The 19940-nt window shown below is 37.4% G+C and overlaps 1 protein-coding gene across 1 annotated transcript in view; it reads left to right on the top strand.

Moving 5' to 3' along the window:
• CNTNAP4 (contactin associated protein family member 4) overlaps positions 1 to 19940 on the top strand; it is a 241176-nt gene that overhangs the window by 13893 nt on the left and 207343 nt on the right. The gene's annotated exons all lie outside the window — the stretch shown is intronic.

Genomic DNA, 19940 nt, shown 5'->3' with positions numbered 1-19940 from the left:
ATCTGTTCGCACCCAGTCTTTCTTCTTATGGGTGTTTTTCCATCCTCTCCAGTGCATTTCTCTTGTGGCTAAATAGTCCTTGTATTTATCTTTTTTAATGGTTCATAATAATCTATCAAGTGGATGCACTCTTATTTAAACATTCCTCTATTTTGAACCAACTGATTGTTCATTGATTTATTTTTAAATTTTCCCGTCTACCAGTATCTGCTTGTACTAGTATATGGTGATCTTCAGAGTCTTATAATTCTCTAAGATCACAGTATCTTAAGCCATTTACAAATGTCAGTATCTCAATGTGTTCAATGTCTTGTCCCACTCTGTCTGGCAAAAATCTAAATTTCTTTTGGAAGGAGAAATTTAAAGCAATAGCTGTCTTACATACTTTCCTTTCCTGCTCAGGGATTTATAACACTTAAAGATGGTTCTATGTCTCTTCTAGCAGTATCATTTGTTCAAGCATGGATCAGAGGAGGTGGGTAGAGATTGCCACGTCTGACAGATCTCAGAAGCGCATCTGTCACCCTGCAGGAAACCTGCTCACTCATCAATTGGTCCTGTCAGTTATACACACCGCTGTCTCATCTCTGCAGCCCTCAGCAGCACCACCAATCATCCCTACATGTGTCCCTCTCAGGAGCTCCATGCCATGGGCCTCCGATGTGCTACTGCGAACGTAGGTTTGTGGTTGTAACCATGAGCCTAGTGTTTTCTCCAGAAGGCATGAGTCACTATTTATGGAAGGAACCTCTTAACTGCCATTTCACCCACCCCTCACCCCCCCACCCCCGGTACTGATTTGATATCCTTCCGGTGTCTTAAGAATTTTGTCTTTCTTTTTAAAAACCTTATGATTTCTTCCATCTTTTTGAGAAAAATTTCAACGTCATGGAAACAGACTAGTATTCCTCAGTATGTTTATTCCCTCTGAAAATCAGGGAAAGCAACCTATATTTAATGAAGATCAAAATGAAAAAGAAAACATTTCAGATTTACAATTTTGAATGAGAACTGTTTCCATTGCTAAACCAACACCTGTACTTGAGCCAATCTTCCGGAGAGAAGATTGGATTCTGTGAAATACCTGATGTGTCTTGGAATGGGGCTCCTCATTAATCCCAACCCATTTCTAAAAAAGAAAAGTATCAGAGGCATTAAGGGCACTTTGTGCTTCACTCTTTCTCCAGCTGTTGACCCCTATTCATCTAGCCCAGTTCTATTTATAGTATGCCTGAGGCTCTTGAAATTTCCTTCTTACTTTGTATAAGCAGTATACTATACCTTTAAATATTTGCTCTATCAAGCAAAGCAATGAGACCCCCATTTTAATGATATTTTCTTTGATATAACAACATTAATGAGATGCTTTCTAATTCCCTTCTTATCCTCCTGATTACACAGGTAAAAAATATTAAGGGAAAGTGATTTAGTACGGCATTAATTAATTGGTCTAAAATGAATTTCTTCTTAATTTGTACAATAAATTTGTTAGGTGGACGTCTGTGACTCTGCACTTAAGGCAGTCTCTCACAAAGTATACCTTCATAGTTTTATAGCTTGGAACTAATTGGATATTGTTGAAAATAAATGTATTTAATCCCATATTTCATATGCTTGGCAAAAAACCAGATGAAATACTATAAGCAAATATTTAAACTTAGAGTTGAAATTTATTGCTTTTCCTAGAATGAACTTTTTTTTTTTTTAATTAAAAGACACAATTGATGCCCAGGACCAAATGGAACATTTTTAATGGAGTGTTTGAACTGAGAGTTGTGATCAGTTTTGCACTTTACATTCAATAGATGTTTCTTAAGCTATCCATTCTTCTAATAGCAAGAGATACAAACAGAGTAAGTCCCTGCCTGTCTACCCAGTTGCCATTTCAAGAATCTGCTAATTTCTAAACAGGCTTCTGAAGTGATGTACAGAAAAAGAAATATCAGAGTTACCCTGGGGTTTCTAGATTTTGGCGGTTGGATAAGCAAATTATCCATCCATCCACTCAGCCTCAGAAACAACTCCATGTGAGTTTCTTGTTCTAGTCCGGATAGTGGTGATATAAATCCCTGCATTCAGGGAACCAAAACCAAATGGAGAAGACAGAAAGACATGCTTTACAGTAACTAAATAAAAGGCAGACCGTGATACATACTGCACTTCAATCTAGATTCCTGATGTAATGCCATTCTGATTTATTTGGTAAACTCTTGTTTACCACTCTTGTGCTTCCTCTCATGTGCTTTAAAAATCAATAAATGACCAGTAATACTGCTAGAGTTGATATAAGATGAATTTTTGTGTTTTTTACTGACTTTGAGTTGATAGTTTGGAAATTTATCCCAACAAATTGCACTGGGTGAATATGTTCCATGTTAAATGAACCCTGAAATTGCATGCTTTGGGATCCTGGTTATTTTTCAGTTGGCACTGATGATTCAGAGGATTATACCTAAGAAAGAAATACTAGTTAAATATATTATAAAAATTCTTGGTGAAATAATGTTTACAATCCCTGGATGTATTTGGTTTCCTGCAATTACTCTTCCCAGGGTTGCATGATTGTTCCTTCAGTCTATTAAAGCATTCCACACCCTTGTAATTTCTGAGGCCTCTTGGGGTTTCATCTTACACTGCTCATTTTATTCATTTATTCACTCAACAAATATTTAGTGTGCTACCTATCATTACACATGTCTTCAGCATCAATGGTTTTGAAATGTTAAAATGGTCACAATCAGTAACTTCTAGCCAACAATTGAAAATAGAAGTTTTGACTCCCAGATATATATGCTTTTGAAATCATATTTTATGTCTAGGTTTTGCTTTTCTTTATGACAAAATGTACAGTATTGTCTAGGATGCTAATAGGGTGACCACTTTCATTACAGACCATGTGCTTATTGCTGTTCTGGCCTATAGCTCAGCTCTGCCACTTTCTGATCCTATAGAAAACATAGCACAATGTTAGAGGCAAGGCATATATGGTTATAGGGAGAGTGCCAGAGAGAGCTATTTCTTGAAGGGGGAATAGGAGAACCAGGAAGGAAAAGAGGGGAGAAGCACATTCTAGTGAGAATGAGCCCCACAAAAGCCTGGAGCATCTGAAGGCACCACTAGTAGTGCAGGAGGGCTGGCTGAGGATGAGGAATGGCAGCAGATAAAACTAAAGAAATAGTCATGAAGCAGTTATGGGAAGTCCTAAACATTTTATCTCTAAGGGTCATCTTAATATTATATGTATTATGTGCACGTGTGACATTGATTATATTCATACTTTGTAAAGTTAAAACTCCTAGTAATATGAAGGATGGGAATGACAAGAGAAGGACAAGGCAATGGCATCTAATCTGGAAACATAGAAAGCAGATATTTAACTGATGAAATAATTCATGTAAGAAGTAATGAGAGCTACGGAATAACCCACATGGGGACAGTGGCAATAAGAAGCAGGCAACAGACTTGTTCCATGTGAACATGCAAGGCTGACGGAATGCCGTGACTGATGGAAAGCAGAGCTACTCAGAGCAAGAAGGGGTCAATTCCAGCTGGTGGTTTTTATTTTGTTTTATTATAAATGTGTTTATATTCCAGAAAGTGTAATATGCTATTCCTGTGTACCTGCTTTCTTCCCGATTAAGGAATTTTAAGTATCTTATTTGTTCCTGTTTTTTTTTTTTTTTTCCTATTCTCTTCTTCAACCTGCCTACAAAGGATCATATTGAAATTTTCTTGAGATTGTGTATGATATGTATAATGCAGTATTTTCCAAAGATCTGTGCCATGGTGACATATTGAATAAAATCTTTCTGAGATAAGGCTCATACAAAATACTTTCTGGCGTCACACATGGCTGCATTTTAATGAAGTCTTTTACTTTTGGCAGGAACAAGAATATCTCCTGAATTGAAGGTTTCATGGACTATTCTTCTCTGTGACTGATAACTATGATGTTTTCTTGTCCCCCTCTCAGATACCTTACCCCTGCCCCACCCATCTGGCGTGGATAGTAGAGATTCAATACTTGCCTCTTAGGAGAAAAGAATGAATTCCTATAGTTGGGTCTTTTAAATCCTTGTGGTAAATACATTCTGGGTTGAAATATCTATCACTTAATGTGTGAAAAGAGGATGCAGATAAAATAGAAGAGCGAAAGTTGATTAAAATTTTCTAATGTGCTCTTCAAGTTATGTTCGGTTTAATTAAACATTTACCCAGTGCTTGCGCTGTTGAAGTGTGCGCTAGAAAACAGGCAAAAATGCATAGACTCTGCTCTCAAAATGGAAGAGATTATTTATTCTATTTTTTATATGCTCCGTCATTTTGAACCCATTTCATTTGCTATATCTAAGGATTCAGATGCCAGAGGTGAATTCTGTTGAATAGTTGACCGTATCTGATATATTCCAGGCATTGAGAAGAGCTCAGGTAACTGCCCCTCTAGAGAGCTTCCATTCTCCAGTGTTCTATGAGATTTAAAAAGCTATGACAAGAAGCATTTGAGGCTTTGAATGGCCCTCCAGTGGCAACTACTACATTTCTAAAATATGCCCCTGGACATGTCCAGCTATGAAGAAAAACCTGGAAGGTTTTTACTCGACAAAGTTGTCAAGAAATAACCTTTACTGATGTATAAGTGAACTCAGAGGATTTACTAAAAATAAAAAAAGAAACTTTTCTCTTAAAAAGTGTTTTAATATTTTAAACATCCAAATTTCAGGTCCAACAAAACCAGCAACTGGTCTTTAGAAAGCTATTTCAATTGATGATCCTATTTAGCTAACTCTTCTTGGCCGTTTAGATTTCAGCATTGGTAATAAACTATTATTTAATTTAAATATTGCTTAAAACCAGCAAACATATATTCAGAATTCTAATAGGGAGGAATGTGCCCTGCCAATATAAATTATCTACATTGCAAACAGCTTGAGGTATTGAATGAGCTATACTAAAAGATGATTATTTATATTTATTTTTATTCAATCACAATAATATATTTGATTTATTTTGTTGTAGCTCTAAAAAACAAAAAAGGACCTGTTCTTCCAGATGTGCATATTATGAGTTAATTTACAATGGAAATTAAATCTTTATTACTAAAGAATGAGATAGGAAGTTTATAGGAAGGTCTTGTAATCCATCACTTAAACTTCCCTCAACTTAATTGAAATATATATTCTCAGGCTTTGAAGTAGTTGGTTGTTATCTCTTACATTTTTCAACATTTACTAAACAAAAAAGAAGCCTCCAAATTTATGATCAATCCATTTATTGATCAATAGATAGATAAGCTTTCACTCTATTCATGGTTATATGTAAATCCTCCAGCATGCTGTTTTCAGGTCACTTTACCCAAGAACTCCAAAAGCTTGCCCTTTATGATTTTGTCTGGCACTTGGAAGATATCAAAATGTCTCCTTTAAATATTTAATATTATTATTAAATATTTCCTTAATATTATTTGTACTGTAAGACCTGATAAATCAGATACTAATTTAGAAGCCAAAAATCATGTCTGCTATTCTATCCCCTCATCTTTGTATCAGATGCCTCATCTTTTTCTGATAACCCACAGCTAGGAACCCTATGAGACATTTTTCTCTGCTGCCTTCATGCATCTATGCAAGTTGTCACATATTACTGCTTCTTTGTCTTTCAGTGTCCTTATGGCCACCTTTGATTTTACTGTCACAGCCAGAAGCATGGAGCCTTTCCAACTACACCATGGGGTTGAACATATAGACAGGGATGAAAGCATGGAGCACAGAATTTCACTGTATTAATTATTGTGCAAGAGTCTTATACAGGGTGCCAAGAGGACACTTGAGCCTAAGGAGGTCATCCAGTGGCTCCTTGTGTGAAGGAGATTCCAAGCTGATGGTCTTGCACTGGCATAGGGCAGTGAACCAGAACAGAACTGCTAGTTTAATCAAAATGTGATCATCAAATTTAACCCAAATATAATGGTCTTGGACATTCATATGAAGGGTTAATAGCACAGGAGGAAGTAGAATTGAAGATGAGTTTAGAGTGAATGTTCCAGGTTTTATGGAGAGCAATTAGATTATTTATTATTATTAGATTATTTTGATTATTCCATTCATGTGTGGAGGGTTAGGGTGGGAGGAGGGCAGTGCTGAGAAGCAGCCAGAGCGTTAATACTAGCCTAAATTCTCAACCTCCAAGTGGAGAAATTTATTAGAATGTGAAATTGAGGCAGAAAGCCAGTGAGTGTAGTGACCACATCCTGGAAGTAATGGAGGCTGCAGCCATATAAAGCTCTCCAAGGGCTCAACTGCCTACAGGGATACTGGCCAACTGAGTTGCTAACCATCTCCAAGAGGACCACTTTTATAAGTTTTCTGATATGCAGACCCTCAGGATCTCTTACCAAGGAAAGGAATGGAGCAAAAAGCTGGTAGAGATTTTTAATTTCATTTATCACAATGTTTTATCTTCAAAAAGGTTGAGTAAGCCAAATTTTTGCAAATGATGTCTGGAGTATCACTGATGCACATTTAAAGAAATGTCACCACAAAGAATATGTTCCATTGTCCTTAATCCAAAGAAGCTTACCTATCCCATATCCTGTCCTTTTAGGACAACGTATCCAGTGTACCTTGCTCCAGTAACTCATTAAGGGTTCGAGCAATAGAGTGGGAGAGTTGTGCTGGCAGGGTAACGTAGTCATTCAAAGTAAAGGCACTGAATGGCCAAAAGTAAGAAGCCCAAAGCCTTCAGCCAGAAATTTAAATTCCTGACCTTCAAGTCCACATCTAGAAAATGGAGACAATGTTTTCCTCACAGGATTCTTGTAAGGATTTAATGTGGCTGGGATGTAGCATACAATATATGTAACTAGTACTGTTCTTAGCATTTTTCACTAGAGGGCTCCAGTTAAAATATCATTGGTACATTGGCACAGATCAGTTCATTGTAGGAATGCCTTAGCTTCTCAACATGAAGATGTAGTAGATTAGATGCTATGACATGTGTCAGGGATATACCTGAGTGATGGGTCGAGAAGACATCTTTTATATTGGAGAGGTGAGGGTAGGAACAAGTAAACAAATACTGGGTCAGCAGCATTTTGTAGGAACTGACATGAAAGTGATAACTTACATCTACAACATCAAAGTAAAAGCTATACATTATTCTACTTCCAGAGAAGTGTGAGTAGAAGTATATAAATAATTAGCTTAAAAAAAGAGAAGCATTTTTTTTTTTTTTTTAAGAGAAACATTTTGAATGACGCTGTTGAGTTTTGTTTTATGCTAGGAGAGTTACCAGTTTTAAGGCATAGTAGTCTTTTATTTATTTGTTTATTTATTTATTTATTTATTTATTTATTTAATTTTTATATTTATTTTTTAATTATTATTTTTTCATGGTAGTCTTTTATTTATTTATTTTAAAGATTTTATTTATTTGTTCATGAGAAACACAGAAAGAGAGGCAGAGACAAAGGCAGAGGAAGGAGAAGCAGGCTCCCTGCAAGGAGCCCGATGTGGGACTTGATCCTCGAACTCCAGGATCAGGCCCTGAGCCAAAGGCAGACGCTCAACCGCTGAGACACCCTCATGGCAGTCTTTTAAAATAAAATGATGTATCATGGTCACTTAAGATACCATCAGCATATTCAAAGTTCCAAGGATAATTTTAAGCCAGTAATTTAACTTCTAAAGTCAAAGGGCCACTATGCAAAGATTTTTTAAAAGATCATGTTTTGATGCCCAAAGTAGATCATGGTAGGATATGCAAAGGAATGGAAACATGTGTTTTATTTTTTTAATAATTTCTAATCTAATTTGGGACATAGTACCTACATCTAAGATAACAGTAACAACTAACATAGTGGGGTTTGTAAGTAATATGTGAACTCAGACACACTGAAAGACCTGGAAGTAAATGAGTCTCCAGTATTTGGTATAAGGAATGTTATCAGGATGTTGGAAGGGTTACGATAGTTTTAGAAAGAGATGAAAGACATAGAAACACTGAGGGTGCATCCTATGGTCTCCTCTAAGGCTTGGAGTCTTCTCCAGACTCACATGTGTGTTAGCAGAGTTTAGCTTCTTGAGAGTTGAGGCCCTTGATTGTCTAGCTTGTTGTCAGTCTGGGTCTGTTCTGAGCCCCTAGCAGCCATTGCTTACTGTATGGCCCTCTCCACAACATGGCGGTTTGCTCCTTCAAGGCTGAGGGGAGTAGTTTTACCCACCCATGATTCATGTCTCTCTGACTTGTGTCTTTGATTTTTAGGACTTTTTGAAGGGCTCCCCTGATTAGGTCATGTCCACCCAAATTAATCTCCCTTTTGAGTAACTAAAAACAACTAAATTAGGGATCTTAATTAACATTTGCAAAATACCTTTTGCCATTTAATACAATATAATCATAGGAATGATGTCCCATTGTATTCACAGATTTTGCCTGTGCTCAAGGGGAGAAGGTTATATGAAGTGTCTGTCACAAGGGGATAGAATTTTGGAGGCTGTTTCAGAATCCCTTAGAAGGACTCACACACTTGGCTATCTTACCAGCAGAGAGGGGCCTGTGCCATGGTGCTACTCATATTTAAGGAGATGAGGGGCTGGAAACATCCAAGTATCCTTACAAGAGTGGTGGTTCTGTGGTGGAGGTGTGGCCTTGTTGGAAAGAGGGAGGTTCCAGAGCTCAGAGCAGGTATCAGCCTGTTCTCTTATTGAGCTAACACACATCTCCTCAGCTAGCTTTTAACTAAGCGGTCAAAAACAGAGTGGACATGTGCCCCAAGGCCAGCCGAGCTGGTCTGTTGCTTGATTATAAAATCAAACACAACAATCTTAACCAATGAAATGGAAATATCCTCCATCTAATTTCATGTTATTACTCAGGGAAGCTTTTTGTTTCTAGTTGGCTTGGTACCCTCTCTTCCACCCTTTAGAAATAGCTGTTTATTAAAATTGCTTTACGGCCTCACTTATTAAAAAGCATTTATCTGCAGAAAAACTCCTTATCACTATGAAGCATTTCAGCCTTCATCTTTAAGTGTGATATTTTGAGATACAAATAACAACTCTCAAAATAATTTAGTAATAAAATAGAGTATTTGCTCAGAAATGTCGAAGTATCATCTAATATAACTAGAATAGGAATTGAATTGAGGCTTAGTCAATTTTCCCTCTAGGAATCAAAGTCTAAAACATTGCAATTTCAGGTTGAAAATATCAGTTAATGGAAATAGCACATACTTAGGAGGTCATCATTGCTGTGACTTCATGCACATATGATATAGCTGGGCACAGCGTGAATGCTCTGAACATTCTAACTACATCATCAAAGGTATCCAAATGAAGAGATGCCCGTGTTCTCTGAATTCCTTTCTACTTTCCTTGGGAATTGTGGCCACTCAATTTCTGCATCATATGCAGTCTTGAATTCTGTTTTCCTAGAATAAATGAAACAAATCTAAAGCTCAAGAGATATAAGGAAAATTTTGGCCTTTTGGAACATTAAAAATTGTTTTTTAATGGGAAAAAAGTGCATCATAAGGATATTTTACTCCCTTTTTTGGCTTAATAATTCTGTGCCAATTTTTTTAGAGGGAAAGGTGACACTGTGTTTAGGTGTGTTAAATGCTGCCCCCCTCTTCTTCTTCTCAGGGGAAAATTCTTGTAATAAGATTTTGTAAGAGATACCCAGCTAAATTTTATTCATTTCCAACTCTTGAAGTTTTTGAATTTATAATAATAAACACTTAAGGCAGCAATCACAAACACTTATATAGTACTTACTGTACACCAGGTGCCAGTACTCTTTATATGCTGACTCATTTAATCCTCAGAAGGCCCTATTTACCTCAGTATAATGATCCCCATTTGGAGATGGAAGAAGGCAGTTTGAATACAGTGTTTAAAATCAGTTAGTAATTGGCAGAGGCAGGACTTGAGCCCAGGGAGAATGGCTCCAGAGCTGTACTTGAAATCACTGTGCTATATGATATGCTGGCTTCTATATGGGGTGACAGGTGCCATGTGATGCTGATCATGTGATCCCAGCAAGTGGAGAACCAGACCACCTAAGAGGTGCTATAATAGATATCTATTCAGGTTGAGGATGTTCCAGAAGCACCCTTCTATGTGTGTGGGGGTGGTTATCAGGAGTATCATAGAGAAAGGGGAAGTATGGCTGTCACTTGGAGAGAAAGCAGGTTCTCACAGTGTCCCAGCTTTGTGCATTGAAGAACGGCATGGGGTAATCTTCCAAAAAACTTTAGGAATGAACAAGTTTTGTCTATCTTAAATTATAATCATTTGTGTGGATTCCATGAACTCTAGTGGCTTATTAAAAATGGGAGTTCTCATCATTAAAGCAATACACATGTGTATTGCTCAAAAGTGCTTTTTAACAATCAATGGGTAATATTTTGAGCCACAGACTCTGCAAAAAAATTTCCTATCTTGGTTCTATACCTATGGTTTGGTAACTGTGGTAGGCGAGTAATGGCCTTCCAAGGATGTCCACATCTTAATCCCTGGAATCTCTGACTTGACTGTGTTACCTTTATAGGGCAAAAAGGATTTTGGAGGTGTTATTAGATTAAGGCTCTTGAGATGGGGAGGTTATCCTGGATTATCCAGATGGGCTCAATGTCAATACAAGAATTCACAAAACTGAAAGAAGTAGGAGAATCAGGGAAGGTGTGATGCTCAGAGGCCATGTGTAAGGCAACAGACCTGTAAAGGTGGAAAAAGAAAGCAAATAGATTCTCCCCCAGAGCCTCCAGTAGGAACATTGCTCTGCTGAAACCTTATTTTAGCCCATGAAGCTAAGTTTGGACTTGTGACATCAGAAATGTAAGATAATTAATTTGTATTGTTTTCAGACACCAAGTGTGTGGTAATTTTTTACATCCGCAATAATCAGTAAACTACTGTGGCAGCCATTAACTTCCTGTCTCTATTCCTGAGCTGTGAAAAACAATTTCCTATAGTAATTCACTCAAGAGTTTTTACATGAACTTATCAAAAAAGAAGAAAAAGTAGAAGAAAGAGTTTTTATAATATACTTTTAAATCTATTTTCTTTTTTTTAAAAAAGATTTTATTTATTCATGAGAGACAGAGAGAGAGAGAGAGAGGCAGAGACACAGGCAGAGGGAGAAGCAGGCTCCACGCAGGGAGCCCGATGTGGGACTTTATCCCGGGACTCCAGGATCGTGCCCTGAGCCAAAGGCAGGCGCTAAACCACTGAGCCACCCAGGGATCCCCCTAAACCTATTTTCTTTTAAAGAAATGTCTTCATTACCATTTGACTTTAGTTGTTCTGTCATAGATTTAAAGTCAACTTAATCTACGTCTTACATTCTGCAATCTATTTGCATTATTTTGAGTTTTATACTCATTTAAAGTTTCTCTTTAAAAATGTGGCCATTTTGTCAGGAAAAGTCTGTGATGAGCACAGATTCTTAGAGCTCTGCACTCTCTTTGCTTTGTAATTATTTCTACCCTTTCACCTTTGGTTGGTTTTGTTTGTTGGATTTGCAGGTCTCCTTGTCCTAAAATCTGGACTTTAAATAGTTGCTATTAAACCTCTAAAATCAATCAGCCTCTGGCTGTGCTGTCATTAAAACTTAACTGCTTTCCCATTAATCCATTAATTGTGCAGATTAATTGGGAAAGCGATTCAAGGCTCTAACTTGCGGCATAAGCCAGTGTTTGCCTCCAAGTGAAAGCTTATCCCATTAACATCACAGAGTATTAACAATTATATATGTAATTCACACACGGCTTACGTAGGAGACAATGCATAGAAACCGAGAGGCTGCTGCATTAATAAATTCTCGACCACTAGAAAATCACCCATGAATCGGATTCAGTTCTAGAAAAAATACCGATAAATGCTTGTTTTAAATTGTGGCAATATGTTATTTTTAGGTTTAAGCCATTGATTGACTAAGTTAGAAACTTATGTTTGTCTTATATCTAAAGCTAGTATCCTCAAGTGAATGTTAATTTTCATACTGAGGTCAAATTTAATACTCAAAGAAGCTAAAGAATTTAGCAGTGGTCTATAGTGAGTGGCATTTAATTGAGTTGAAATGTTATTTTGGGGCAGCCCTGGTGGCTCAGCGGTTTAGCGCCGCCTTCAGCCCAGGGTGTGATCCTGGAGACCTGGGATCGAGTCCCACGTCGGGCTCCCTCTGTGGAGTCTGCTTCTCCCTCTGCCTGTGTCTCTGCCTCTCTCTCTCTCTCTCTCTGTCTCTCATAAGTAAAAAAAATAATAATAATTTTTTTTGAATTTATTATTTTGGATGATGATGAGAGATAAAATCAGGATTGGCCTATATTTTGTCACCTGCTCTTCTGAAAAATACTTTATTTAAGCCCACTTGTATCAGTATTTCTTTAAACTTATTCTTTTCCTTTTTTTTTTCTTGCCAGAATGTTACTTGTGTAGTAAGCCGTTTCCACATACAGTTGATATAGCTACATAGGGGAAACGGGGTGGGGTGTAACACTAACCATTTTTCAACTTTAAGCAGCCTCATGAAATAGTAGTAAAAGCATGAAGACATTTGCAAGAGGAACAAAACTCTCCATTGGATAGGAATTAGTTTGCAAGTGTGCTTAACTAGTTTCTGAGCTAGCATGGTCCCAGCTGAACTACACCCCAGATGGAGTAAGTTAGAATGACCTGGAATGGGGCACAGTCATAGGCAAGTCTTAAATCTCCTCCAGGTGATTGATTCTACTACGCAGCTAGGATGAATTACTGAAGGTGCATGTTCCACAGAAGAGACCATCTGGAGCTGATCCGTGTACTTTTTATCAGGAAGTTGATGATGCTTTTCAAACATATTTGGGTCTCCTGTAAGTTCTTAGGATGGACTTCTATGACTTTTCCTTGATGTGCTGAGTGAATGCCTGGGATGATTACAACTGTGGGGATGAGCCTGCAGAGATGGGTAGAAATTCAGTGTCACGGAAGTAAAGAAAGACCATTAAAAAGGCAAAGGCTAGTGATTCAGAGTTCACTATAGCAAGTGAGTCAGCCATCATCACTTGTGTTTGGCAGAGACTCAAAGGCAGGCAGGGGGAAGGGAAATCTTTAAAGGGGAAAAAAGGGGGAGGCTTCAGGTATGCTCAGTTTGGAGGCTGCTGGCATGGGGAAGTGGAAAGCAGGCTAAGTAGAAGCAGGGCATCCTATGTGATTGATTAGGTGTGTATTACTGTAGATAGTAGGTCGGCTTCCTGGGCTACTTGCTCCAAGTTATGGGTCAAAGTTCTATCTTTGTATATCATCTGGCCATTTCCCATTTGTAAGAGTCAGAGGTGCTTGACGGACTGGATCCTGTGTCATGTCAGGGTAGGAGGATGGGACTATTCCTGGAATCTTGAAACTAGGCCTGAACAATTTGTTGAACTAACTCAGACTGGGCTTATGATAAAAGAAAAATATCATTGCCTAACTTTTTGGATGAGATCTTGGCTTGTACACAATATTTTTGATATATGTCAGGATAATTCCATATTTTCTTAAATTAGTTGATGATTTCTGATTTTAACTGAATGACAATTTCAATAATGTAGATTAGAATAAAACATTTTGTTCAAAGAAATTGATTTCTTGAAGGGAAGGTCATTCTTTAATTCTGATTCTGTCAATGGAGTATTTGGACTAGGTTTTTCTGAAAAGACTGAGATTCTAATGTGTCAAAAGCTCCCTGTCAAAGATCTTACCCCCTGTCTCTAGTTGTATGGGGAATTTTAAAATATTTTAAGCATGGGGATGCCTAGGTGGTTCAGTCAGTTAAGCTTCTGATTCTTGATCTCAGCTCAGGTCTTGATCTCAGGGGTGTGAGTTCAAGTCTTGCTTTGGGCTCCATGCCCAACATGGAGCTTACTTAAAAAAAAAAAAATTAAGTATGTTTGCTATCTATCCTATCCTGTCCCATCATATCCTATCCTATTCAGTCCTATCCTATCCTTCTCCAGTGAATAGTCCTCTGGGAAACATGGGTTCATTAGCAGACATGCAAGTGATTTTGGCAGGTCTTCCAAATAATAGAGAAGGTTGTTTTACTCAGTGACAACTTAGCTGAATGCTACTGCAAATCAGCCCTGTTTTTGGTCAAGTATATTTTAGATTACTAATACTTATTTCAACAATGTTCTTACTCAGAATAGGAGTTCTGTACCCTTAGGTAAATTATTTAACCATGGTGTACCTTTCTCTTCAATTGTCCAATGGAGTTAATACTATCAAGTAATATAGGCTATTTTTCAGGATCTAATACATGTGAGGCACTGAGAACATAAGCAGCTAATAATATATACCTATTATCTTAGTACAGGTAGTATTACACAGAGATTAAGAAAATTGAATTACTTTTATTAAAAACTGAAAGGCTTTTACTTACTTATGAGAATTATGCATTAAAGCCCTTTGTAAAATAAAATTAAATTACTTTCAATCGAGCTATATTAAAATACTTTCACTGTAGCTTGCATCTTTATTTGTAAGAGGCTATTGAGTTTTTTATATACATAGTTTGCCAGAGATCTAATTTATCATTGTCTTTTTAATGACAGTGGTTTTTCTCTCATGTGAAGAATAAATGGTCACTTTTCTGAGATATTGACCTGAGGGCTGTAGGTTTGTGTCTTTGTGCGTGTGTATGCAGATGTCTTAATATAAATTAAGTTAATATGAATATTCTAGCAGAATTCACTAAAAATGTCTTCTTCATGTAATCAGTATATAGAATTTTACAAAAACAGATTAAAAACTCTAGTTTCACATATCTAAGTGTATCGAGGCTAATGTGGAAATTCTAAAATGACTATGAAAAAGGTTGAATAAAAAGTAACATAATTTTGGGAAAACACAGTAGTAAGAGTGATGTCCATTTCTTCTTATAATAGAAAAAGACATTAATGAACCAAACATCCCCTGCCACCGTTTTGAATGGTACAAGCCTCCCCCCTTAATGACTGTATTTTTAAATTTCATTAGTGACTGAAATCTTAATGAGCTCCTGTGGCCCTTTGACCTAGATGTGCCCCCCCTTCCCTCCGGTAATAAAGAAGTCAGGCTGTGCGCTCAGCCCTCATCAGGTTCCTGCAGGGAGTTGGGGCAGTGCTCCTGGCTCCTCACCTGTGGCGCTGGGTGGGATGGGATGGGATGGGATGGGATGGGATGGGATGGGGTGGGATGGGATGGGATGGGATGGGATGGGGCGGGGCGGGGTGGGGCGGGAGCTGAGTCCCTGCGTGCACCGCGGCCGCCTGAAGCCTAGAGGGAAGCTGTGAGGACCCCCGTCCCACCTTCTAGCCCCGAGGAGGAAAGTGGGTGCAGGCCAGAGCTCTCTCGCGGGAGGTAGACAGTCCGTCACATGTGCAGGTGGTGAGGGGTGCAGAAGTGGCACTGAGGGCCAGGTCGGGCCTATCCTATTAAGTGGGGAGAGCAGCGAAGCAGTTGCATCCTTACCCCTGTAATTTAGAACCCTTCCTTCGAAATGTCAAAAGACGGCGCGAGGGGAGTGGGGAGCTGGGGCCTCCACGCCAATACAAAGCAAGAGCTGGACAGAGGAGGGGCGAGCGGCACACATGCCACATGATGTGCCAGAAGCGGAGGTGAGCTGGCTGCAGCCCTGGGAGGGAAGTGAGGTGAGCTAAGGGCCCCAGGCTGTGCGGCTCGTCTGCCCGCAGAGGCAGGAAGGGCTGCCCTGGCCGATGGTACGCGGCCCACGTCCCCACTACACAGTTAGCACTTGACAGCTTTTGTGGTGGGCAGACCTCCGGAGACTTGCAGGGGTGGGTGCGAAAGCCCAGTATCTGTACGCTGTACATTCACATATGCAAATGTGCACATTATATATCCAACACATGTGTTGTATGCATTATATATAATACGCGTGTATATTTATAATAGCACATAATTGTATGTACATATTATATAGCATAGACATGTGCACTAATGTATATATAACATGTAAATTTATAAAATATTATTTACACACAAATTTGTATATTTATACTTATATGTACATATAATGTATAAACTATAACGTATTTGTATATTTCTAGTTTGTCTGAATTCATATTTATGTGTATATATATGCATATGTTTTCCTTTTATTAATAACACATTATGTATATGTTACATATAAAATATATTTATATATATTTATATAAAGATGCTATAGTAAGTGAATGCCATCATATACAATTTGATAGCCAAATTAGCATTTATACAGCTTTTATACATATTTTATATGTACATGTATACATTATAATATGTGTATGTACATATATGTATATTTATATATTATTAATACATGTATACATACATAAGTACACATTTGTACATATGCAAGTATGATATGTGTATACTATAATACATATGTACTATTATGTGTATAATAATAAAGGTACATATATATGTCTCTGATGAAGGGACCAGGATGGTAATGCTCTGAGATAGTATTTTATTTAAAAATAACACAGTTATGTTTTGAACCAAAATATTATATTATTTCAGATTTGAAAGCTCCTTACTTAAATACTTAAATATCTATGCACTCTGAACAATGATCATTTGCACTCTGAGAAGCTATAAATTATTAATCATGAAAATTTGAGGAAGCTGAGAGTTGTAGATGAGAGACTAGTCCAGAGAAGATAGGTCACTGGGTTGCTTTTACCAGAGTCTAGGATAGGGTTTCTCAGCTTCTCAGATAGTGCATTATTGACATTTGGGACTAGATAATTTTTTGTTGTGGAGGGCTTCCCTGTGCACCAGGATGTTTAAGAGCATCCCTGGCCTTCACCCACCAGATTCTAGAATTTCCCCAAGTTGTGATGACCAGTGTCTCTGGATGTCACTAAATGTCCCCTGAGGTGATAAATCACCTCCAGTGTGGTTCTCAGCTTTGCAAGTCTAGAACTGCATCTAACTGCATTTACTGGTACAATTAGAAAAAACTTGTTTTTCTGGAATTAAATTCATAGCAGGCTGTTATTTAACCCAGAATTCCATTTTATTAAGGTCCAGAGGGAAATATTCCTTTTACTCCAGACTCATAAGACTACCTGAAACCTCCCTCCCTTGGTCCAAGACTGTTGAAGACCAGTAGTTTTATAATTTATTTACTATTTTATAGCTTTTGGGTAATAAATTGCTTAGCACATCTGGGATTAGAATATACAACTTCTTGAGAGACAGTTTATTTATGTCATTCTGGTATCTTCTGTACTCCAAACCTAAAGAAATGGTAATTGTATTTATGATGTTCTTACATACCAGATTCTAGACCCCAATTCACTCTTTGAATATCATGGTTCCACTACAGTAAGACAAGCAAATTAACCAAAGTCTGTATCTCAGTTACCTCATCTGTAAAATAACAGTAATATTGGTATCTCAAAGAGGAGAGAGAGTGGTAAAGATTAATAACTATGTGAAATGATTGTATGTTCTTAGCACAGAGTATTCACTGAATGTTGTTATTAATGTAAGAATAACTTTAGAATATTTTATTGCTAAATAAACACACAGTAGATCATGGTGAAATGTATATCCTCATGATAATACATAATAACATGTAATCCCCTTCAGGTCAACAACTGGAACTTTACCAAGCACCAGAAGCCTCCCTGGCCCATTTCCCATATCTCATGTCCTTTTCCCCATAAATGAAATGAACACCCCTTCCTTATTTTAATCCCACTTTAAGCTAAAAATAGAACAGTATTGATTCTCAATTTATAATGGCAAAAACAAATAAGCAGTAAATATATGCCCTCAAGAGTGATTGCACTGGAGAGGCATTTTACATCTGAAACATCGATTTGAATCTGCATAATTGATTGTGAATTGCAGTTAAACACTCTTTTTTTGTCACACTTACACCTGAATACTGATAATGATTCAAAAATGACTGTACTTCTGGTAAACACACCTACATATGCACCCCTTCCCCAGAGAGATAATTCACTGACTTGCACGTGGAGACCCATGTGCAGACGCACACATTGTCTTTTCCACAGTATACTGAAGCATTTTGGTAGTTGCTCATGATTAGGCATAATCAGAACTTCTTTTGTCACTCCATGGATTGTGTGTCCCTTTATGTCTGCATTCCTTAATACTTGACTTACCACCAGATCGACAGTGACAGTACTTAAGCCAATCAATAGACATGTAGGAACTGTGGGCCAGTTATCAAGTCTGTCTTAAGAGTTAGCTAAAGAATTTAAGTTGTGTAGGAAGAAAAAGTGGACTTTAAATGAAAATGAGACAGTCTTAAAAAGTAAAATGCTATCTCAGGCAAATTCTTCTGAAAGGCCTGCCAGTGTTGTTAAGTTGGTAAATTTTTACTTAGCTCTTACACTTTAGACAATGAAACTACTAATGACTTAAAAAAAAAAAAAAACTGGGCAGAGTAAGCTTCATAAAATTTCAGATGAATCTAGATAATTCCTAGATTAATTTAATTTAAATAAAATTGCTTATTTAAATTAAGTTAAATAAATTTATTATATATAATATTCATATTATGTATATAAATAAAAGACAAAAATGTAAAGATTGTATGGAATGAAGAACTAGCTGAATAAAATAAGCATGTCTGGATATCAAAGTCACCATGAGATTATTCTTTTACTTTCCCTCTCTCTTTGTGTCTTATTTTTAACTTTATGTGTGATACACATAAAAGGATAGATGATAGACAGATGTATACTTTCGCATATATTCTTATGTGTATGTTGACATATATATACATACTGTACACACACACACATTGCCTTCCTCCCAAAGTAACGACTCCCCTGAATTCTATGCTTTTCATTTCTTTTTTTCAAATAGCTTTTTAAAAATCTCATATATTCTTAAGCAACATATTGCCTAGCTTTGCTTATTTTTAACATACTCAAAACTATCAAATATATATTCTATGGTCTTCTACAATTTTATTTTTTTCACTACAAATTTTGTGTCTAAGATCCAGCCATTCTCTTTGGTATGCCTTGGTGTATTTCCTTTGTACTGCTGTGTATTACTGCATTGTAAAGAGTACTACAATTTATTGATCTGTTCTTTGGTCATTGGATGTTTGGGTTGTCAACAATTCTTTCCTATTCTGAGCAGTATTGCTGGAAATTGCACATCTCCTGGTGCACAAATGCAAGAGTTTCTCTAGGTCAGTGTTTCCCAACTTTTCTCTTTTCATGAGACAGAGAAAATACTAGTATTCATATCACATCCTTGGGTTAGAAGGTAAACTCCTTGAGACCAGTGGTTCATCTTAGAGATACTCTGCCCAGGAGGACGTACATATAAATGGAATTGGAGGAATGTCAGGGTGTGGAAAGTTCAAATGTACACACTAATGAAAAACTGTTTCTTTTTAAAGTAGGTGCTCAAATTTACACTCCGACTACCAGCCTATTGGTGCTTCTTTTGGACCACGTTCTCCAGATGATCTGGTGTTGTCAGAAGTCTAAAGTCTTCTGAATATACTGTTTGTAAAATAGTATCTAATTGTAGTCTTGATTTATATATTTTTTTTAACTGACGAGTTAGAGCATTAGTTTATATAGATTTTAGTCTGTGAGCTCCCTGGTCTTCCCATGTGCCATTTTTCCAAGTGTGTTTTCTAGCTGATTTAAAGGTAGTTTTTGTTTTACTTTATTTTTTTTTAAAGATTTATTTATTTTAGAGAGAGAGAGAGAGTGTGTGCGCGCACACGCACACACGTCAGTTGGGGGAGGGGCAGAAGGAAAGAATCTTCAAGCAGAGTCCCCACTGAGCATGGAGCCTGACCTAGGGCTCCATCTCACGATCCATGAGATCATGACCTGAGCTGAAACCGAGACTTAGATGCTCAACCAACTTAGGCCCCCAGGCGCCCCTGTTTTCCTTTATTTTATTTTGGTTTTCTCAATTTGGAGTACT

This window comes from Canis lupus, chromosome 5, assembly GCF_011100685.1.
Source record: "Canis lupus familiaris isolate Mischka breed German Shepherd chromosome 5, alternate assembly UU_Cfam_GSD_1.0, whole genome shotgun sequence".
NCBI lineage: Eukaryota > Metazoa > Chordata > Mammalia > Carnivora > Canidae > Canis > Canis lupus.
This window is presented reverse-complemented; position numbering and strand designations above follow the sequence as displayed.